At 41.3% G+C, this 17,115-nt stretch overlaps 2 protein-coding genes across 4 annotated transcripts in view; one reads left to right on the top strand and one right to left on the bottom strand.

Moving 5' to 3' along the window:
• Window positions 1–17,115, top strand: part of COG5 (component of oligomeric golgi complex 5) — a 482,330-nt gene that overhangs the window by 71,603 nt on the left and 393,612 nt on the right. The gene's annotated exons all lie outside the window — the stretch shown is intronic.
• DUS4L (dihydrouridine synthase 4 like) overlaps window positions 1–17,115 on the bottom strand; it is a 140,105-nt gene that overhangs the window by 88,319 nt on the left and 34,671 nt on the right. The window lies entirely within an intron of this gene.

Genomic DNA, 17,115 nt, shown 5'->3' with positions numbered 1-17,115 from the left:
AGCCACATCCGCAGGAAGGAGCAGTGACTATGAGTATAGTACCAGTGCCCAGCTCAGAGCGCTTGTGGAGACAGAGCCCTGTGCTGGGGGAGGAGGTGCAGGACATGAACGGTGGCTGTATAGCCTACATCAGAGGGCTTATGTCAGCCGAGGCTGAGCCTGTATAGTCATAGAATTTAAGGCCAGAAGGGACCTCCAGATCATCTGATCTGACCTGCTGTATGTCACAGGCCACCAACACCACCCCATAGCCTAGTCCTGTGGCGGGGAGGGAGGTAATGATGAGTTCATTTGCAGTCCATAGAACACCTTGGAAAAGGTGGGGCTTGTGCTCCTCCCATGCTCCCATCCGCACTCCTATCCCTGCACGCCTTCTCCGTGGTGCTGAGAATTGCCAGCCATACCAGCAGCTCCCTCATCTGCAGTCTGAGGCCCCGATTCAGCAAAGATTTTAAGCATGTGAGTAAGGCAGTCAGCTTCCAAAGGGTGTATCACATATCACTACGGACAATAACCGCACACAACAATCTGGGTAACAGTCAATGCGAAATAACTAAGGAGTCCTTTCCCTGGACACATGCAGTAGAAGTACTTAACTTTTTAAGGGGATATGGTCTGATGAATTTGATACAGCCTCCAGAATGGAATAGTGGACCATGAAATACAGAATTGCAGCTTAACATTATTTACTAAAAGGACATAGACACACCACATGTGGTCAAAGACTTTCTAAGTAGACTTAGAATCCACTCAGGATAAAAAATGAAGTAGAACGGAAATAGATTTAAAGGTTCACTTCAATAAGCTACTGTGGTCAAATGTTTTAGGTGCTAGAATGAGGGCAATGTAGTTAAAGTGATCACAAAAAGTGTATTGGACCCCAGATGAAGTACTGTATTAAATGGTGGTTATAGTAATAACGCGGAGTCCGGTGGCACCTTTTTTACCCAGGAAAGCTTATGCCCAAATAAATCTGTTCCTCATTAAGGTGCCACCAGACTCCTTGTTTTTGTGGATACAGACTACCACAGCTACCCCTCTGGTAATAGTAATAGGAACAACACAGATTTCCTTAGTTTATACCATCCTCATAAACTAAATGTTTGGCAATGTATGTTGTATACGATCTCATCCAAATACCCACAAAACTGAGAGCTCTTTTGATATCTGCGTAACTGGGATTTCAGCAGAGGATAGTAACAAAGCCATGGATTTAGTTAAGGATGTCCTGTAACACTGGAAGAAGTTTGGAGAAGAATCTGCATGACTCGCCTCAGCTAACATTAATTAGGGCCAAAATCAGAGGGAAACTAATTCTGCCCTGGTTCACAGCCTAAGCAACCCCAGGAATTTCACGGAAGTGTGCATGAGGTATAAACTAGGAATTAATTTAGCCCTGATTGTCCATGGTGTTCAAACATCTTGAGGAGACGCTCTGAACTTTGCAGGATCGCACATTGAAGGGATAGTGAGATTGAGGACAGTAGATGTGAAAAATAAAACCCCATCTGTGTTGCAAATAAAAGTATTTGAGAAAAAATGAGTTGAGGAATGAAAAACACAAAACAAAAAATGTCACTCTAATTCAGGACTGCCCAGAGGATTCAGGGGGCCTGGGTCAAAGCAATTTCAGAGGCCCCTTCCATAAAAAAAAGTTGCAATACTATAGAATACTATATTCTTGTGGGGGCCCCTGCAGGGCCCAGGGCAAATTGTCTCACTTGCCCACCCTCTGGGCAGCCCTGCCCTAATTCAAAATGATTCCCCCCCCACCAAGACTGAGGTAGGTGAATGTGGAGGAGGTGAATGATGAAACCTGGCACAAGAGAGAACCTTCATTCCTTACTCTGCTTCACAGAGCACCTATTATCAAGTGTGGCACCAAACGCTGGCGACTGGGAGGAGGTTTTCGTTTGTCACTTGAAACCTACATCACTTCTCTTTCAAACCCTCTTTTTTATTTCTTTTGTTTAACTTTCCATTATGATTCCTTTGTGGAAGTAGTTAGAAGTTTGTTAGGTTCTTGTTCGGTTTCTTAATGCCTAGTGACTAAGTTATGGGTATGAAACAAAAGGGATACAAGTGGTGCACTGGAAAGGGATTCCTTTCATACGTATTTCTAATCATTCAGAGCTTAGTCCTGTCTATTAGATGCAGCTTGGCACTGGGAGTGGCACAGAGTGGCACTACCTGTCATAACCTAGTCCCAGATTTGGACCTTAGTGTACAAAATATGGGGGTTAGCATGAAAACCTCCAAGCTTAGTTACCAGCTTGGACCTGGTAAAGCTGCCACCACCCAAAAAATTAGAGTGTTTTGGGACACTCTGGTCCCCCCAAAAACCTTCCCTGGGGACCCCAAAACCCAAATCCCTTGAGTCTCACAACAAAGGGGAATAAACCATTTCCCTTCCCCCCTCCAGGTGTTCCCTCCCTATTTCCAGTCTTGGAAACAGAAGTGCTTCCCTCTTCACCCAGAGGGAATGCAAAGTCAGGCTAGTAAATCTAACACACACAGATTTCCCCCTGACTTCTTCCTCCCACCAATTCCCTGGTGAGCACAGACTCAATTCCCTGGAGTTCCCCACTAAAGAAAAGCTCCAACAGGTCTTAAAAGAAAGCTTTATGTAAAAAGAAAGAAAAATACATAAAAATGGTCTCTCTGTATTAAGGTGACAAATACAGGGTCATTTGCTTAAAAGAAATATGAATAAACAGCCTTATTCAACAAGAATACAATTCAAAACATTCCAGCAACTATACACATGTAAATACAAAAAAAAAACCATATAAATCACTATCTGATCTTTTGTACTTACAACTGGGAAACAGAAGATTAGAAAGGCAGGAAACAGAGATCCTCTCATAGCCGAGAGAGAGATAGGCAGAAGACCAAGAACAAAGGACTTACACACAAACTTCCCTCCACCCAGATTTGAAAAAGTCTTGTTTTCTGATTGGTCCTCTGGTCAGGTGTTTCAGGTTACTTCTTTCCAGGTGTAAGAGACATTAACCTTTAGCTATCTGTTTATGACACTACCCCAGGGAAGTTTAGGAAGGGATTGTTAGAGAAAGATAGCTCCCCACCCCCCATTCCACTCTAAGAATACTTTGCACTTTGTGATACGCCTTCACAGTATTTTGAACATAGGGCCACACATTTCCTGGCTGCTGCTTGGGTCCATGGTAGAAAAGAAAAGAAAAAGAAAAAAGACTCCCCTGTTTTAGTGATCCTCATGCAGGAGCCATGCACAATGGCAGGCGATAGGGACTTACCGGCCCCTCCTAGCACCCATGGGTGCACGTCACCCCTAACGGGATGGGAAAGACTCAGGGTCATGTTTCCCTCCTGCACTGTTTAGCAGAGCTGAAGGGGGGGAAACACGTGGAGCTCTCCTAAAGGCTGGGACCCCTGCATGCCAGGGAATTCCTGGAGTTCTCTCTCCCTGCCGCATAACTTACTACCTGATTTCTCCAGCTGTGGAGTTCCTGCCAAGCCTAATGTTTAACACTTTGAGAATCTAGTAAGTGTATAAGCGCTTGGTGCTACTAACACACCAGGAGCATTAGGGGAGTGGAGGGGAGCAAGCCGGTGGGCTTGGGGGTGTATATTCCTGGAACTCCCAGACATGTGGGGACACCAGCCTTTGGGGAGCGCAATGTTCCCCCCTTTGTGTCCATTCAGTTCTGCTAACCAGTGCCCGCAGGAGGGAGCAACATGACCCTGCATCTTTTCTCTCCCTTTTGGGGTGATGGGCACCCATGGGTGCTAGGAGGGGGCAGTAAGTCCCTATCACCTGCCATTGTGCAGGGCTCCGGCATGAGGGACACAAAAGCAGGGGAAGGTTTTTTCTTTTCCCATCACCCACCCATGCAGCTATCAGTAAATGTTTGGGGCCTATGTTCAAAATGCTTTGATGGTGTAACACAGAGTGCTAAGTATTATTAGAGTGGAGTCTATCTTGCCCACTTTGGACTCAAATTTCCCCAAAGTGATTTCTGTTAACATGCACAGGGTTAAACTGATCACTAAATCTGGAAGAAATTTTGACTCAATCCATATTGGCATGGACTAGTTTAACTATAAAGTACCAGAGATAATCTGTGAGGAGCATCTGAGTTTTTCTCACATGATCAAGACCTTGTAAGAGCCAAATATTTGTCAATTTGGGTTCTTCCATTCTTTGTCTACATTGCTAAATTGGGACTTTTTTGAATAATATCACTACTACTATTTCTATTGATGGCCACAGTCCTGCGGGCTACGGGTATTGTGAGATAACCGGACAACAGAGTACTTTTTTCCAAAGTGCAAAAAACCCCAATGTGAAGCACCTGCATGCACTATATTGTAAAATGTTTTTAAAAATAAAATTTAGAAATGCCAGTGTTCTCTAAACCTGTTGTAATATTTGTCACGTGCTTTTAACCCTCTTTCCAAATAAGTGTGATTATATTTTGAAAGCATGGAAAATTATTTTAACTTTAGGTAGACAAATAATATGGAAAGTGTAGAACTCTAGAGTTCAAAGGTTAATAAGCATCCGATGTAATATGAAGTCAAATATTTGTGAGCAATGCTTAATGAACGAAGAACAGCTAGACGGGGTGAGACCAATTGTCCAGCTAGCCCAGTATGGATGGAGTCTGTAACAATGCCAGACACTTCAACAGGAATGAACAGAACTGGGTAATTTCAAGTGATCCATCCCCTCTCCCGTCCCAGCCTCTGGCAGTTGGAGGTGCAAGGATATCTGGATCATGGGGTACACCCCTGAGCATTTTGGCCAAAAGCCATTGATGGCCCTATTCTCCATGAATTGACCTAATTCCTTTTTGAACCCAGTTGTCAAAATGACTTAACATGAAGGCTGGAATCTAACAGATCTGACTGTCATGCACTTTGATAAAGTACCATTAATGCAATATCTCTAAGACAGAAACAAGAGGTGGAGGCAAAATAGAGAGTGTGAAAATTAGGGGTTGCTTAAAATGTGCATTTACAAAAACACGTTCCCTGTACTGATAAGCATGGCTACTGTCCTGTCCTCCTCCAGATCTTTTCAAGACTGGCTTCTACAACTACTCCAATGTCAGCCAGTGTTTAATTGTTAGGCTGAGGGGCAAGTTTATGTAACTATAAAACTTTTAAAGAGAATGATTTACACCCAATATGTGTCGGTATATAAAACAGGATATACGATGATCCCACTCTCCTCTTCATCTTAATTAAACGTGATATTCTAAGAATTCTAACCTAACTGGTAGTGCAGAGTGGCTCTGTACTGTTAATCTAACCTACAGTTCATTTCACAGCAAGAGTGCTTTATTCCTTTCTATCACATGTAAGCACTTTGGGATCCTTCACAATCCTAGGTACTATTTTAGGTGGACCAGATAGAAACATAAGTAGTTAAAGTTCCCGAACACTTTCATAAGCACCTGTTTTCAGTTCCTTATATTTTTGCCAAAATTTTTAAAGATTTTCAATCTGGGTCCCTGCTTTAGGTTGGTTTGTAATTTCAGCTATTTTTGTTCAGTTGTTTCTGAAAATGAGAGTAAGGAAAAATAGGGACTGTACATGGGCAATGGTAAATTCTAGCATTTTCAATCGGTTGGGTACTTGAGTTTATACTTTTAAGGTTCTTTGAAATGTAGGTTTCTGTATGTTAATATTAAGGTTGTATCCAGGGCATATTTACTGTATAGACAAGCTGATAACATAAAAGCATTTAGTTGGAGCCATAAAAGTTTTAGGCTCTAATCCTAAAAGTTGAGCTGCATGGATTGACCTTTGTGGCTGCACAGAGCGCTAATTCCTTCCAGATCATCTTGCAAGATTGGGGCCTTACTTCCTAAAGTTTTATCAGAAAACACTCAAGAAACAAAAATATACCAAACAAAGATGTATTACCAGCTCTTCATTTTTTGCCTGAATTTCAAAAAGTGTTTTAAATTTCTATATAGAAAAAAATTCCTCCTCCTCGCATATGCCACTAACCTCCCTGCTAGGCTGGATAACTTTGCTGAGCGCATACTTCCTTATATGGCATGTTGTCTTCAGATGGTCTGTTCTGAACTTTTGCATTAATTTTCGAACCCTCTGGTCTGTATTAATTTAAAAACACTTATCAGCATCAAATATACATATTTATTGGACAAGGCAAGTGAAATAGTAATGTTATGAAAATGTTTTGTTCTTCAGATGGGTAATTATAAACTGATTTTAAGGGAGACAGTTTATCAGATAAAATGGACATTTTCCACAAACACACAAACTCATAAGCTTAAACAATCCCTTTAATATAACAATCATATCCAACTTCTAAGTACAAAATTTGAATCACTAATGCAAAAATTACTCAGAATTTAGCTGTCAGATGCAAAAAACAAATAATGCAAAAACAATGTATGTTTTATTATTTTGAGGTATTGTATAATTACTCCTTAAACCATGAATTGCTTTTCATCAGTATAAGTAAATTATACATAAATTCTTCAAAGAATTTTACACTTTGCAAAGCAAGAAAGCTCAGTGGCACACACACAAAGTAAACAATAGATTTAAATCCTTGTACAAGTGAATCAGGGAATAATAAAACCCCACCAATACTATTTATGACAAAAAATTCTGATGTACTCCAAAAGAATAACCCAAAGGCATGCAAAATAGATAATTGTGAAACACACCCATCTGTGTGGCACAATGAGACAAAACAAACTAGTGTAAGGTGGATTTAGAAATCTGTCTTTTATATTTTTACTTATTGTCAATCAAATCCTTCTACACAAGTAGAATGAAAAATATTCGACTTCAGTCACTGGCAAAAAGGGGTTAAAGTCACCATGTTTTCATGGTTTGGTATGATTTACAAAACCACTCAAATGTTACAAAGCAATTGGTGTTATTGTGCATGATCTTTTACCATTTTTGAGAGGAAAAGGATAGAGATCATCTGAGTTGTTAGTGTAGATGGAAAATTTCCATTTATATGCTTCCATCTACTTCAGGAGGCTAAAGAGAAGAACAAGAGACTTCACACTGATGCAGTTATATCAAAGTAGTCTTTCCTGAATTGTTTCTACTGGTCTTGCTTGTCCTCCTTTTCATCTAGGAGGTCTTGCAAACAAAGAGACAGACAAATCAGAAAGAAGCCAACAAACAAACTTTGCATTTGGCAAGATTAGAAATTGATGTCTCAGGATGAATATCCTAATGTTAAATCCTGAAAGGGCAAGAGATGCTGGGCTCTCTCTGTGGCCACACAAATTCAAAATGCACCAGAAACACTACAGTTCCACTGCATGAGGAGAACCAAGAAGATGAAAAATGGCACAATTGGACTTCACATCCTAGAGCTAAGATCCATGGAGTTCTCTGCACAGGGACTTCGGGAGGGGTTGCGGGTGGGCGAGCTGGCTGGGAGATATAGCCAGTACATTGTGCAGACCTACTAGCTACAAGCACACATCCTCAAAGGGCCAGTAGGCTGCAGCTCTTACTATAGCTCTGGGGTGGCCAAACTTACTGCCCCTCCGAGCCAGATATGACAAATCTTCAGAAGTTTGAGAGCTGGGGTGTGCCTGATGGGGCTTAGGGATTCAACCCTGCTCCTGCCAAAGTCATGAGCCCTGGCAGGCGCATATCATGAGGCTGAAACCACGAGAACCCCTCCCTGACGTGCAGAAGCACCCCCAAGCCCCACTACCCTGCTGCAGGGCAGAAGTCCTGAGCTGTCCCTACCCCCAATCTGGTAGGCGGAGGACGGAGGACTCTGCAAGCTGCACTTTACCTGTAGCTGCAGTATGGCCACCCCTGCTATAGCTCATAAGCTGCAGTATGGATGCAGCTATGTAGGTGGCTGGGGTCTGGCTTCTGGGTTGAGGGAAAAAGTCTGTCTTCCTCAACACTCATGTTGATTTCCTATATATAAGAAAGGGCTTGTCTTCACTATTGGGGATATTGATGCTGCTGCAATCGATGCAGCAGGTGTCAATTTAGCGGGTCTAGTGAAGCCCTGCTAAATCGATGGCTGAGCGCTCTCTGGTCAACCTCTCCGAGAAGAGTAATGTAAGTCAACTGGAGAGCGTCTCCCGTCAATTCGGCGCAGTGAAGACACCAGGGTAAGTCAACCTAATCTACGTCAACTCCAACTACATTATTTGTGTACATGGAGTAGTGCAACTTAGGTCGACTTACCCTGGTAGTGAAGACAAGCCCATAGAGATTTTAGCTTAAGTGCACCAATTGTCAAAAGTGACAAAAAACACCCAAAGTGCACATGGAGTTCCATACTCTCTTCATTTTGAGAAATAAAGTTTGTTCATTTTGCAAATCTAAGGTTTATAACAACATTTAACAAAGGCAAAACAAAATCCCACAACAGACCGCAATCTCCTCCTGAACACCATCGGTATTCTTTCCGGAGGCTACATCACCACTCAAAATGAAGATTCTACAGTTAGAACGTGGCAGGCAATTTTGTTGATGTAGGAGTCAATAGAATTGTGCTCTCCCCCATAGCACTGCCGGAGCCTAGTTCCAGTGGCACATACAAGTTGCTTAAGACACACAGACACTGTAGAACCAATACAATTAACAGAAACAAAATGACGTTTTCCCAAGTAAATATACATGATGGACCAACAGGGCACTAATGTGGGTGGTGACATTTTACAAAGTTACTTCTCTAACTTGAAAATGAAGCTGCACTTTGGGATAGTGGCAGAATTCTCTCAGCTTCTCAGAACTTAAGAGTTTGATTTTTTTAGGTCAAGGCTGAGTGTTGGCAGGGGTTCACTTGTGTTAGCAACGTCTATGAAATTGTATATGACCATATCTTTCTCTCATTGAGTATGTGTTAATGTAGAAATAATAAGGTATGACTTGTCCTGAGCCGGGAGGAAGAAAAGAGGCAAATATGCTCAATGCTTGGTTGAAGGAGAAGTGAGGGGAGAGGGGAAAAGCAATCTTGTTCACAAAAAACTATGTTAAAGTAACAATAAGGTTGCAAAGTCAAGCACTCAAGAAGTTAGGAATTCAGAATTCCTGTGCAACCTTAATTTGGCTCCTTTGTGTGCACACACATTATGACAAGGTGTTTACCTACATGATCACAAATATTATTTGTTCCAAAGAGCCCCTGCGCCTCAGCCAGTGCTCAGGATGGACAGTCAATGAGCACCTATTCAGTATTTTGCTTTTATTCTCATTCAATATGTTCTTTTAACAGTTGCATTTGTGTGTGCAATTTCTTTTTTTTAAAAAGACCACCAAACCCAAATTCCATCATGTGGCATCATACTGACACCCATGTGGTTCCAACCCTGCTGATGAACCTTTTGATCTATCTCACACACATCTCTGTCACTTGAGCTAATGGAGTAACTCATAGAAGTAGTAGGCTGTCATCCTCAGTGTGGATTGGCGTGGGTGTGGGGGAATGAGACACACACTTAGCCAGGGGGGTTCACAGTTATTGCTGATGGCAGAGGAATGGTGAGACTCAGGAATCTTGGTTTCCATTCTTGATTTTGGAAGAGACTATACTGTAAGGAGCATTAAGACCTTTCTGCCTGTTCTCTCCTGCTCCCCTCCCCAAACATGACTCCTTCAGCCTCATCCTCTTCAACGTGTCACAATCCTGTCTCTTCACCACCCCTGGGCTCCTTGTCCCAGTCCAACTCTCCACTTCTCAGGCTTCTCATCCCAGTCTCCTTGTTCAGCCTCCCCCCTGTTATCTCCCCATCTAAATCCTAGGGCAGGTCTACACTACAGGGCTAAATTGACCCAAGTTATGCAACTCTAAGTATGTGAATAATGTAGCCAGAGTCGATGTACCTTAGGTCGACTTATTGCAGTGTCTACACAGTGCGGTGTTGACAGGATAAACTTTCCCGTCGACTTGCTTTATGCTTCTTGTTCCAGTGGAGTACTGGAGTCGCTGGGAGAGCGATCGGTGAGCAATTTAGCGGGTCTTCACTAGACCTGCTAAATTGATCCCTGGTGGCTCGATCACTGTGTATCGATCCCCTGGTAAGTGGAGACAAGCCCCCAGTCTCCTCTCTTCACTCACAGTCTTATTCAGGGGCGGCTCCAGGCACCAGCACACCAAGCGTGTGCCTGGGGTGGCAAGCCATGGGGGGGTGCTCTGCCAGTCACCGCGAGGGCGGCAGGTAGGTTGCCTTCGGCAGCATGCCTGCGGAGGGTCCGCTGGTCCCGCAACTTCGGCGGACCTCCTGCAGGTGGGCCACTGAATCCGCGGGACCGGGGACCTCCCGCAGGCAAGCCGCCGAAGGCAGCCTGCCTGCCGTGTCTGGGGCGGCAAAATACCTAGAGCTGCCCCTGGTCTTATTGCCCAACCAGTCTCCCCAGCTCCCAGTCATTTTCTCTCTCCCCACCCTCAGTACAGTCAGACACCTTGCACCACTCTGCTCTTTTCCCTTCCTCCCCCACTCCAATTTACTGCTCTTGTCCTCTCTGTATTTAAGTCAGGTGGCTTCCTCTTCATGCTCCCTGTGCAGCAGCAAAACTGTGTTTCTGGGTCAGTGTGGTGGCACAGGAGAAGCTAGCTACTCGTATTCAATTCTCGTGCCCAGCCTGAGGCAGCAGGGAGCTGCAATTACAGAGAAAATCCAGCTTCCACCCTAAAGCTCTGGGCTGGAATATGTTCAGTCACTCTGGGGGGGTTGCATATGCATAATCTCGTCAGTACAGGTGCTCTGAGGGGCTGCAGCATGCTCAGGGAAGACAGAATCTTCAGATGTTTTTGCTGTCACATGTGAATATTTTTTAAAGGTTTGCAATTTAGTCAAATTTGCACCAATTTTTCTCAACAGCACAGGTACATTCCTGACACAAAAGCCATCGGCTGCCAAATTTCCAGTTACTGCTCCAAAGCACAGGGGCACTAGAGCCTCTCAAAGAAAAGCTCATGAGAATTTTGTTAATACTGTAAAACAATGTATTTTCCACAACTTTGTTCTTGGAAACAGCTGAACCATTTTGCCTGAAAAACTTCCAAAAAAAAATTTATTCTGAGGCAGACACCTGGAATAGAAAATTTCATCCCATACAATTAAAGTTTGACAACTTTTAATCAATTGAAAACAGGGTATTACATGGGAAGGGTCTGGCAATCTTAAAAGGCAGTGCTACCAACCTCAACTACATTTTTATAGTGTTTCAATGGCTCTGAACCCCTAAGCCCAATAAAAATCCATGAAATGATTTTTAAAAGTGTTATTCAGCTTTTGCCAGTTAGGCTGCCTGTTAACATCTTGCATGTCACTCAGTTTGAACACTGTGTTTACACTGACCTGTTTGTAGTCTCTTGCTTCCTGGTTCTTGAGCATTAACAATGCTGCAGCATTTGGACTGCAAACATCAGAGGAATGTTTAAAACCATAAAACAAAAACCAACCCCAAACTCTCCCTTTCATTGTAATTTCCATTACCTTCTTGAAGCTCTCAGCCTCAGTCCTTGAGTGAAGGACTTCACATGAATCCTGAACTCAACCCCAAAGCTATAGCCACATCAGCCTAGAAATCTGATGATGCCACCTTTCCTTTTCTTACCTCAGAAAAATACTACCCAGCTTTGCCATAAGATTCCTGCAAGAAGGCAGAATTCTACTAGGTATTTTTATTACCATAATAAGAACATAAGAAAGGTCCATCCAGCCCAGTATCCTGTCTGCCGACAGTGGCCAATGCCAGGTGCCCCAGAGAGAGTGAACCTAACAGGTAATGATCAAGTGATCGCTCTCCTGCCATCCATCTCCACCCTCTGACAAACGGAGACTAGGGACACCATTCCTTACCCTTAACCTGTTATAGTCCTAGCCTTAACAACCTCCTCTGGCAAGGAGTTTCACAGGTTGACTGTGTGCTGTGTGAAGAACTTCCTTTTATTTGTTTTAAATCTGCTGCCCATTAATTTCATTTGGTGACTCCTAGTTCTTATATTATAGGAACAAGTAAATAACCTTTCCTTATTCACTTTCTCCACACCACTCATGATTTTATATACCTCTATCAGATCTCCCGTTAGTCTCCTCTTTTCCAAGCTGAAAAGTCCTTCAGGGAGTAATTTCCATTGTAACATATATTGAAGGGTTTGATAAATTCTCTTGCTCTTGGAAAATAAACATCCAACATGTAATTTTGTCAGCACAATTTCAGAACATTCTGCTCATGCAGTGAACCACAACCACCTACCTGCAGCCGTTCATGTTCTTTCATAAGGCGATCATATTCTCTTTTAAGGCCTTCAGATTGCTTTTTAACTGCAGTCACTTCATTTGTTGCCTTGGAAAGGGCTAGAAGATATAGAAGTGAATTTATCAAAACACTTTAGTCACTGCATTTTGATATGAAGAAACCTCTATGCAATAATGCTATAGGTGTCCAAGAGTAAATATTCAATTCTATCTTTAACAGCATGTGCACCAGAAATATACGTCCCAATTCTGATCTCGCATTGGTCTATGTCTATTGACTTAAAAAACTTTAAGGGTCTGATTCTCACATTGGTGTAAATATGAAGTATTGCCATTGTACTTTAAACAATCACAGGTAAGTAGATATTTGGTACTTAAGTAGTTTGTGAGAATTATTATTTGTAGAAAATGAAATTCAAAAGTATTACACTGGAAAGTTTCATTAGAAGTTCATATTGTTTAATATATTGTATGAGTTTCCATTCCCTTTCCTTTATAGATTTAGTCAGAAAAGAAATACACTTATAAACAGCTGATGACCTTTTAAAGAATTGCACCATCTACTGAACTACATGATTGTCTAATTTTTGATGTGATCAGCTTTGTGTCTTACATTACATTTAGTTTTTGTGTCCAAACCTGGACAGTGTGAAATGATTTGAGCCAAAGATTTAATAATTTGGGGCAGCTATTTTGGAGATTTGTTGTTACATTCAACCAAGATGTGTCAGAAAGTAGGAAAGGGCTAGGGAGCTATATTCACTCTCCCTCATGTCTTCTACAACCAGAAGCCTATTTGTACCAAGCAGTCTCAAGAATATGAAGAGGTGACTTCCTGTTGTTAGACCACAGTTTTCCAACAAAGTATAGCGATTTCTTTTGTCTCCTCATTTTAGGAGCAGAATAATTGTTGCAATTGCCTTTGCCTATTAGGGCTGCTATTACTGCCCAAGACAATTTCCCAGTCACCTATTTGCTCTTTAATTCACCTGTTTCATTCTGGAGAACTGTCACTGTAGTGCCAAATAGTGCTATGGGAGGGTTTAAGATCTGTCTGAATGTAATTTCTATTGGAGGCAGCGTGTTTTGCATGCCTATCCAGTTTTCCATGTGCAGAAATGTCTTATTTAGTGGTACCCAGAAGTCAAGTTGTTCAAATAATTTAAATATTTGGTACTTGAGAAGATGTTCTATGTGTTGCAGTATCTTTTCTGTCCATTTGCTTTTTGGAATGAAATCTAATTTGTCATATAAGTCACTTAACTTTGATAGGAAAATATGTATTTTACATATAGTCAGATTTCACCAATCATTTTTCATTTGTAAAAAATGGCATTCTGAAGTGTCTCAAACTGATTTTTTTTAAATGTAGATCAATTTGATTTATATTTCTATTCCCAGAATTAGGGACTGCAGATCTAATGGAGGTTTAACTGTGCAGCAAAATTTGGTTACTATATGATAGCCGAAGTTTAGACAAATGTGACATGTTTAAGGTGTTGAGAGTTTGAATTATTTTAAATACATACTGGATTTATGCTCGTGAAAGTAAGTAGCTTGATAATATACACCACCACTCGTCTACCTACATGTTACACCAAGCATCTTAAATGCAAGTATTTGCAAGCCTTACTTTTGCAAATAGTCTACCCTATTGACCTTAATTGGACTACTTAGCAAATAAGTCTTGCAGGACCAGGTGCTATATTCCCTAGCAACATATTCATTTTCATTTTAGTAATGTGTTAGACCTTTCCTAAGCAAAAATGTAATCAAGTAACTAAAGTGATGTGGAAGTCCTTTGTGCTGTGGCAGATCACTCCAAAACCAGGCTCCTTTTGACATAAGAACATAACTAAGGAATGAAATCGGATTTCAGAAGGGCAAAGCAGTTTTGTCCATGGAATTCAAAAACATTTTAATTAGGAATGAAACAATTTCCCCCCACTCCTTCTCTTTCTCTATGGGAGCTCCAAGCTCCTTTTTAGTCCTGCTGTATATCACACAACAGTTGAGGCCCTTCAGTACAGGCATCAGCCTTATGGCTAAGAAGTCCTGAACAGGACTTTTTAAAGCTCATCAACAGGGCCAAAAGTGCCATTGTTGGGTGATAAAGAGCACTCCTTTTTCACTGTTCTACACCTACAAATTAGATTGGCTTAGCTACATTGCTCAGGGCTATGAAAAATTTTGTTCCCTGTGTGACATAGTTAGGTTCGCCTAACTTTCACATGCAAGTAGGTGAGCAGAAGAATTCTTCCATTGACCTAGCTATCGCCTCTCCAAGAGGTGGATCACCTATCTCAAAAGAAAAAAAACACTTCCATCAACGTAGGAAGCATCTACATTACAGCTGCAGTGCCATAGCTGTCCCACTATAGTCACTGTAGTGTAGACATTGTCTTAATGTGCTGCCTATATAGCACATCCTAGTATAGGTAGCAAGAGAGAGACTCCAAATTAGGTCACCCACATTGCAATACGGGCTATTAACCATAAGTCTAAGAGGTTAACCCACAAAGCTATTTTTAAAAGCAAGTAACAGAAATGTAAAAGGTGACTTTATTTTTAAATTACCTTTGCTGCTTGCCTTCCCTCAACCCCCATCAGTGTCCTTAGACTATGAACTCCTCAAGATAGTGATCATTCCTTCTTTAGTCCCCAGAACATGCCTAGTTTATGATTGCATCTGCAATTTGCTAAGATGCTGTTCTCAGCAGACATGGAACAAAGCATAGGTGCTTAATGAAGAGAAGGAACAAGGGAACTAGTCTGAAACAGAGGCAACACTTCCACGGGGGGTTCATTTGACAATTTAGTTCAAAATCAACCTTATTTTTTAAATTTTCCATGGTCTCTCTTTTTTTTAAATGTTTGTAGCCTTACCTCATAGACCTGGGATGAAATGCTGACTGCATGGAAGCCAATGGCAAAACTCCAACTGACTTCAATGGAGCCACTCCCCCTCTCTGCTAGTCTTGCACTGGCCTACTCTCATCCTTTAATACCATCTTGCCAGCATTAATGTAAGAACCTTCTCCTCCACAGCTCCCACCATTTGGAACCGCCAGCCATTCTGCACATCTGACAAGTGGACTCTCCATTATATTTACAATCTTAGCTGAACTTTTCTTCCTTTCTTATATTACTTAATTTTCTCTTCTGCTACTGATATATCTGACACTCACATGTGGGAATCAAATCATTAAGTGTTACTCTTTATAAAATCAGTTTTTACTATTTACATTGCAGATAAAAGTAAACAAATGTTCTCTTTCCCCTTTTCACTTTCAAATTCCTCTCTATGCTGTATAGAAAACTAAAAAGGAAACATACTTCAGGATTTAACAGTTTTTCTTCATACTTAGGGATTTCACAATCTAATGCCATTGCACTATTTTTCATACAATATTTTGGTAACTTGATCTAATAATAGCTAGTGGGTTGTTTTACAAGAAGCTGAACACTGCTTTGGTTGTAACTAAAAACACCCATATCTCTAAACATGAACAAAATGTCTAAAGATATCTGTAGATCAACAAAGCAAACAACTCACTGCACTGTCTCAGTGTTTTGACCACAATAGACTCATGACAGGAATACCCCACTCAATCCTAGCTGAAAGAAACCAAAGGCCAGGTTGTCCCTTCCACCTCTGTGGGGAAATGAGGGCAACCCCGTTGATCCCTGCTGGGGACTACAGAATGAGAAGAACTGTGCTGCCTTTGCAAAGTTATTTCCCGACCACCTTTTCTGAACACCTCCCTGTGACCCACACGTTACAGTCCAATCAACCCTATGTAAATCCCCACCTACAGTAATAATGTCTGAATCATTAACTTAGCTGCACTGGACATCTTTATGTTCTACAATATGAATTTTATGACAATATCATTGAATAAATACATTTAACCAGAATAAAACAGAAAATGTGCACAATGTAGCTAAGATTACACTGTGATTTTGCATGTTAGGATTGTGTTACCTTAATACAAGTTTTGTATTTAATTTCCAATTATTTTTTTTTAAAAGGGAAAAAGCCCAAAGAAAAATCCTTATAGCAACATAAAGGATAAAGGCACTTAGAATCTATGCATCTATAAGGCCAGAAGGGACCATAATGATCATCTAGTCTGACTTCCTGTCTAAACACAAATTCCCCAAAATAAATCCTAGAGCATATCTTTTAGAAAAACATCCAATCTTGATTTAAAAATGACCAGGATATGCCACACAACCCTTAGTAAATTCTTCCAATAGTTAATTACTCTTACCATTAAAAATATAAGCCTTATTTCCTGTCTGAATCTGTCCAGGTGCAACTTCCAGCCCCTGGATTATATTATATCTTTCTGTGTTTGACTGAAGAACCCATGATTAAATATTTGTTCTCCATGTTTGTATTTGTAGAGTGTAATCAAGTTACCCCTTAACCTTCTCTTTGTCAAGCTAAATAGATGGAGCTCCTTCACACTATCACTATAAGGCAGGTTTTCTAATCCTTTATCGTTCCCGTGGCTATTCTCTGAATCTACTCCAATTTATCAACATATTTCTTGAATTGTGGGCAGGAGAACTGGACACAGTATTCCAGCAAGGTCACACCAGTGCCAAATTCAGAGGTAAAATAACCTCTCTATTCCTACTCAAGATTCTCCTGTTTATGCATCCCAACATCACATTAGCTCTTTTGGCCACAGCATCACACTGGGAGTTCATGTTCACCTGATTATCCACTACAACCTCTCTCAGACTCACTGATTCCTAGGATAGATTTCCCCATCCTGCAAGTATGGTCTTCATTCTTTGTTAACAGATGCATACATTTAAGCTGCATTAAAACAGTTTGCTTGTGCCCAGTTTACCAAGTGATCCAGATTGCTTTGTATCAGTG

The sequence above is a fragment of the Gopherus flavomarginatus genome, chromosome 1 (genome assembly GCF_025201925.1).
Source record: "Gopherus flavomarginatus isolate rGopFla2 chromosome 1, rGopFla2.mat.asm, whole genome shotgun sequence".
NCBI classification, from domain to species: domain Eukaryota; kingdom Metazoa; phylum Chordata; order Testudines; family Testudinidae; genus Gopherus; species Gopherus flavomarginatus.
This window is presented reverse-complemented; position numbering and strand designations above follow the sequence as displayed.